This window comes from Mytilus galloprovincialis, chromosome 12 (assembly GCF_965363235.1).
Source record: "Mytilus galloprovincialis chromosome 12, xbMytGall1.hap1.1, whole genome shotgun sequence".
NCBI classification, from domain to species: Eukaryota; Metazoa; Mollusca; class Bivalvia; order Mytilida; family Mytilidae; genus Mytilus; species Mytilus galloprovincialis.
Window position 1 is genome coordinate 35,707,853 of NC_134849.1, and position 6,000 is coordinate 35,713,852.

The window sequence follows — 6,000 nt, forward strand, 5'->3', positions numbered from 1 at the left end:
GTCTATTGACGCCATTTAAAAATGTTAAGCAGTTCAAATATGTTAAAAGTCGAGTATATGTCAATATGTTCCAGAGATTTTCATCTTTTTCATAATTCAGTAACTGTATACCTCAAATGTATGAAGCCAAAAAAATGTCTTCACTGGGAACTCCAAAGCTGAAACATGAAGACTTCAGTTTAGCAGGGACTTAACTCTAATGCTAGTTTTGGTCAATTTTGCCCATATTAACTTTACAGAAATAGTTAGTGTAAAACAGTTGTGCTACACGACGACATGTCTTCTTAACTACAGAATGATGCATTGAAATAGAGACTACGCGATACATTCACAGAATTTTGGAAATTCTTTGACACATAAAATACCCTGTCATTCTGAAAATAAAAATTCTATATATAATGGTGTCGACCTGAAGTTGTATGACAAGTTTACTATAACTTAAAAAAAGTTTAACATAGTATAGACTTACAAACAAAAGGTCACCACACATTATTTGTGATGGAAACAAAGACCTTAAAAAAACAGGTCCTACCTTTATTGTTTTATTCTTCCAACCCTTTATACTACTTTTTCATACACCGTTTTTTTTTTCTTTCCATAAAGTTGATTGACGTGTTCATCATACTCCGGGTTTAAAAGTATCTTTTGTTAGAAATATACAAGAAATCATTAATTTCCATGAAACTGCTTCATGACCAGCGGCAAATATTACAGTCATGATGCAAAAGATATAATAGTAAAAAGTATGTGATGCAAAACATTGCTCTAGTGAAATAACAATTCCAGTTAATAGATTCTTGTTTACCAAACCAATGATCGGTGTAGAACACGTCTGAAATAAACAATGATGGATTTATCGATTTGAAGTGTTTAATGCCACTTTTCATCAGTATTAACTATTGCATGCGAACAGTAATTTTATTATTGGAAAATACCAAACAATTGAGAGAGAAAACAAATATGTGTAGAATGAGTCAAGTGATTAGTTCATTCATACATATATTTTGTCGCTGGGATGCTGTCTTATTGAGGGAAACTCACATCTCTTTTTAACGTCAAACTTGCACATGTGTCTTTTGGTTATATTTGTCGCTAGGTTGCGGCTCATTGACGTTTACACCACACTTGTTTTTGATGGACATTGTCAATTTTCAAACATGCAGTTCAAGGTGTTATTTCGTATCTGATAAAAGATGAAGAGAAGATAAAAGGACCTTATACAAAAAAGAAGAAATGGTCTTATTTAAAAAATGAAAAAAGAATGACTTGTTTTGTCGCTCGTATTTCGGTTGTCTATAAATATAGTTCCTGTCATGTTTATGAATGTAAACTATAAGTACTGTGTCTTTTAGGGGGACATCAATGGCTTAAAATGATTAGTTATACTATTTCTTTTATAGGGAAGATTACCCCCACATTTAAACATTAGGTTTTTTTCAGATGGCATTGTGGATTTAAGTGTCAGATTTGTATGGATGGCAAATCTGTCTATTTAACAAATGAAATAGAACATCGTAGGTTAAAAATTTGCGACTTTTCCAATGTGTCTATTGACGCCATTTAAATATTTAAGCAGTTCAAATATGTTAAAAGTCGAGTATATGTCAATATGTTCCAGAGATTTTCATCTTTTTCATCATTCAGTAACTGTATACCTCAAATTTATGAAGGCAAAAAAATGTCTTCACTGGGAACTCCAGAGCTGAAACATGAAGACTTCAGTGTAGCAGGGACTTAACTCTAATGCTAGTTTTGGTCAATTTTGCCCATATTAACTTTACAGAAACAGTTAGTGTAAAACAGTTGTGCTACACGACGACATGTCTTCTTAACTACAGAATGATGCATTGAAATAGAGACTGCGCGATACATTCACAGAATTTTGGAAATTCTTTGACACATAAAATACCCTGTCATTTTGAAAATAAAAATTCTATATATAATGGTGTCGACCTGAAGTTGTATGACAAGTTTACTATAACTTAAAAAAAGTTTAACATAGTATTAATGATAAAAAAAAAAAAAAGTTTAACATAGTATAGACTTACAAACAAAAGGTCACCACACATTATTTGTGATGGAAACAAAGACCTTAAAAAAACAGGTCCTACCTATAATGTTTTATTCTTCCAACCCTTTATACTACTTTTTCATATACCGTTTTTTTTTCTTTCCATAAAGTTGATTGACGTGTTCATCATACTCCGGGTTTAAAAGTATCTTTTGTTAGAAATATACAAGAAATCATTAATTTCCATGAAACTGCTTCATGACCAGCGGCAAATATTACAGTCATGATGCAAAAGATATAATAGTAAAAAGTATGTGATGCAAAACATTGCTCTAGTGAAATAACAATTCCAGTTAATAGATTCTTGTTTACCAAACCAATGATCGGTGTAGAACACGTCTGAAATAAACAATGATGAATTTATCGATTTGAAGTGTTTAATGCCACTTTTCATCAGTATTAACTATTGCATGCGAACAGTAATTTTATTATTGGAAAATACCAAACAATTGAGAGAGAAAACAAATATGTGTAGAATGAGTCAAGTGATTAGTTCATTCATTCATATATTTTGTCGCTGGGATGCTGTCTTATTGAGGGAAACTCACATCTCTTTTTAACGTCAAACTTGCACATGTGTCTTTTGGTTATATTTGTCGCTAGGTTGCGGCTCATTGACGTTTACACCACACTTGTTTTTGATGGACATTGTCAATTTTCAAACATGCAGTTCAAGGTGTTATTTCGTATCTGATAAAAGATGAAGAGAGATAAAAGGACCTTATACAAAAAAGAAAAAATGGTCTTATTTAAAAAATGAAAAAAGAATGACTTGTTTTGTCGCTGTATTTCGGTTGTCTATAAATATAGTTCCTGTTTATGAATGTAAACTATAAGTACTGTGTCTTTTAGGGGGACATCAATGGCTTAAAATGATTAGTAACATGTATATGTTCAATTTATTATAGTCCATTTTTACAACAGGTTGACTAAATTTTTTTTAGTTTTAGATATAAAGAGTTGATTTATTAATATAGGACAATTTTAAAGGGTGCAGGCTTTAATGCAAAAATACGTACTGCCATGGAAGCGTTTTGCCAGATCTAAAATATAGTCTTGCCGATCTTTGGTTTCAATTTCTACAAGCCATGATTCATGTCCTCGACAGGCACTCTACAATGTACGTTATTATAATAAAGTCTTTCTTTTGACTTTGTATAAATGCTCCAATAAAATATATATTTATATTTAAATATATATTTATAATTAAATATATATTTATATTTAGATGTTAATTTATATTTAAATATTAATTTATATTTAAATATTTATTTAAATCTAAATATTTATTTTTATTCCATATTAGTATTATTTTTGTAGGTTTTTCTATATGAATGAGATTTTGAAAAAATAAGCATATTCAAAAAACGTTTGATGTACAATTGGTTTTGGTAAATAATTGCCATTACATACATGTACATTTCGCTCGGAACATGGAATAAAACAATTACTGTCTTTTTTTCAGTAAATATGTGGTTTAATTGACTTTTGAAAAACTGATATTCACTTCGGACGTTGGCATTAGTGAATATCAGTTTTTTCAAAGGCAATAAAACTACATATTTACCTCATCAAAAGACAGTTATTGTATAACATTCACCTGGAGAAAAGTGTTATTCACCGCGCTAAACGTCACACGCTTTTACATGTAGGGTTATGGTAAAATGTTTGATGTACAATTGGTTTAGATAAATATTTGTCATTGAATACATTTTTTTTTCTTTAGATATGGAATAAAACAATTACTGTCTTTTGTTTCCGTAAATATATGGTTTAATTTACTTTTGAAAAACTGATATTCACTTCAGCCCTCGGCTTCAGTGAATATCAGTTTTTCAAAATTCAACCATTACATAATAGTTCTCTTGAACAACTGGTCATTATCGTGATATATAGACTGCCCACAGGACAGTGGTATTGACTAAGATAGTGATAATGACTGAGCCGAAGCCAGTTCTTTAATAACTATTATGTTTATTTCATTGAGGAACTATGTGTTTGAAAATTCTCAAAAATTCAAAATGGCCAAAGCAAACTCAAATAGTTGAACGATTTCTATGGCAAAGAGTGAAGACCAGTCGTAGTAATACTGCCATTCATTTTAGTGCAATTTTTCAGTATATGAATACTAAATCAAGTTCTCTATAATTTCATAATTTACGAAAACATATGGTTAACAATTCAACAACTTAAATATAATATTGAAAACAGGTTAATGTTTTATTAAAGGGACATCTCTCTAAACAGAGTAACCACGCCCCATCGGTCATTAACAGAGAAACCACGCGCTAACGGTCATGAACAAATGGAAACCACGCCCTAGCGGTCACTATCATGTAAATGTCCGTTAACGACCGGTTTTCTGTTGCGTTTGGTTCTGTAAATGACCGATGGAATTTATTATTGAAGAATAATGAATGTCATGTGGCCCCTTTTTATCAAATAAGAAAAGCTTATTCTCAACTGATATGAATTAAAACCGCATATTTACCTCATCAAAAGACAGTAAAAATAAATATCGTTAAGTTTTACTGTCAACATTATTAATAAAAAATGAGATGTATGATAGCATCATCTCCAATTTTACAGACTGTTGTAAACAGAATTAACTCAAAAACGTTTTTCCCGGACATTGAATTTCACTTTTTTCTATAAGACCATTGAAACAATTCAAAACGTTATAGCTCTAGATTTAAGACTGCACTACGCTCAGTAATTTTTTCAACATTACATGTAATCAAATACCGTTTCAATGAAGATTAATTATGTTAATTATAAATGAAAGAACCTGTCTATTAGGATATGGAATGAATCATTTTCAAAATTCAGCTTCAATTACAAATGTATTGACAATTTGACACATTATCATTTTCAATTCCTTTACGATCACTGTAATTAAGTTTCCTTAGAGCAACACCTTTTCTGTGTATATCTTTAATTAATGTATCTGAGCCAAATACCAATTTAAACTCTCGGAACTGAAGAAGTAACACGAACTATTATAATGCTGCCATCATAAAGGACACTCAGTCTCCATTAATACAAATCCTGCAATTTAAGTTTACACTAATATAATTGGTAAACAAAACAGTTGTATTAAAAATATATTCCCTCAGTCATAAGTCCGAAATTTTATGAATATTTATCAGGAGGCCATTTTGTGCACCAATGCGTATTGTGATGATTCCTATACTAAAATTCGTTCACGCATATGATTTTCTAATTAGTTGCAGACAAAAATAGCAACTCAGAATACATGTAATGTTTATGTAGCAGCATTATTTGGACTTTTGTCACTATGTATATGTACGGTAATACCAGCAATATATCATGACATGTGAAGTGCTCATTACAATAAATGACTGGCTGAGGTTTTTTTAAAGAGTTTTTGCAATATGAAAACGGCATAGAGTACATATATGTATTCAATATATTGTTAAAGTGGCTGGATAACAAATTCAATAAAGAACAATAGAAGCTCGATTGTAGTGGCATGGACACGACTTTCTTAACTACTGTTGTGGATAATTTTAAATTAAATGACGGCTTTCATCTGCCTTATGTTATGTATTCTGTACTTTTTTTCGTTGGTATCAATTTTCGTGGATTTGAGAAAACTTATGTTTTCGAAGATGTTGAATTGTGCTGTTTTGTTTAAGTCTGCATATAAGCCCATTAACAATTTGAAATTCGTAGACCATTGAAATTCGGGGTCGACCTTAACTCACGAACTCAACGAATATTGATATCCTAGGGGTTGAAGTCATAAAACTTTGCTCGGTGCAGTCAGAGCACAAAATTCATGCTCGAAACATGAAATCCACCATTTTGATTGGTTGATTTTCGAGTACGAGTACAAAAAAGAGACTCGAAAGTTTTATGACCACAAGGCCAGGAATGATAATGAATCCACAGTAGTATAAATTACC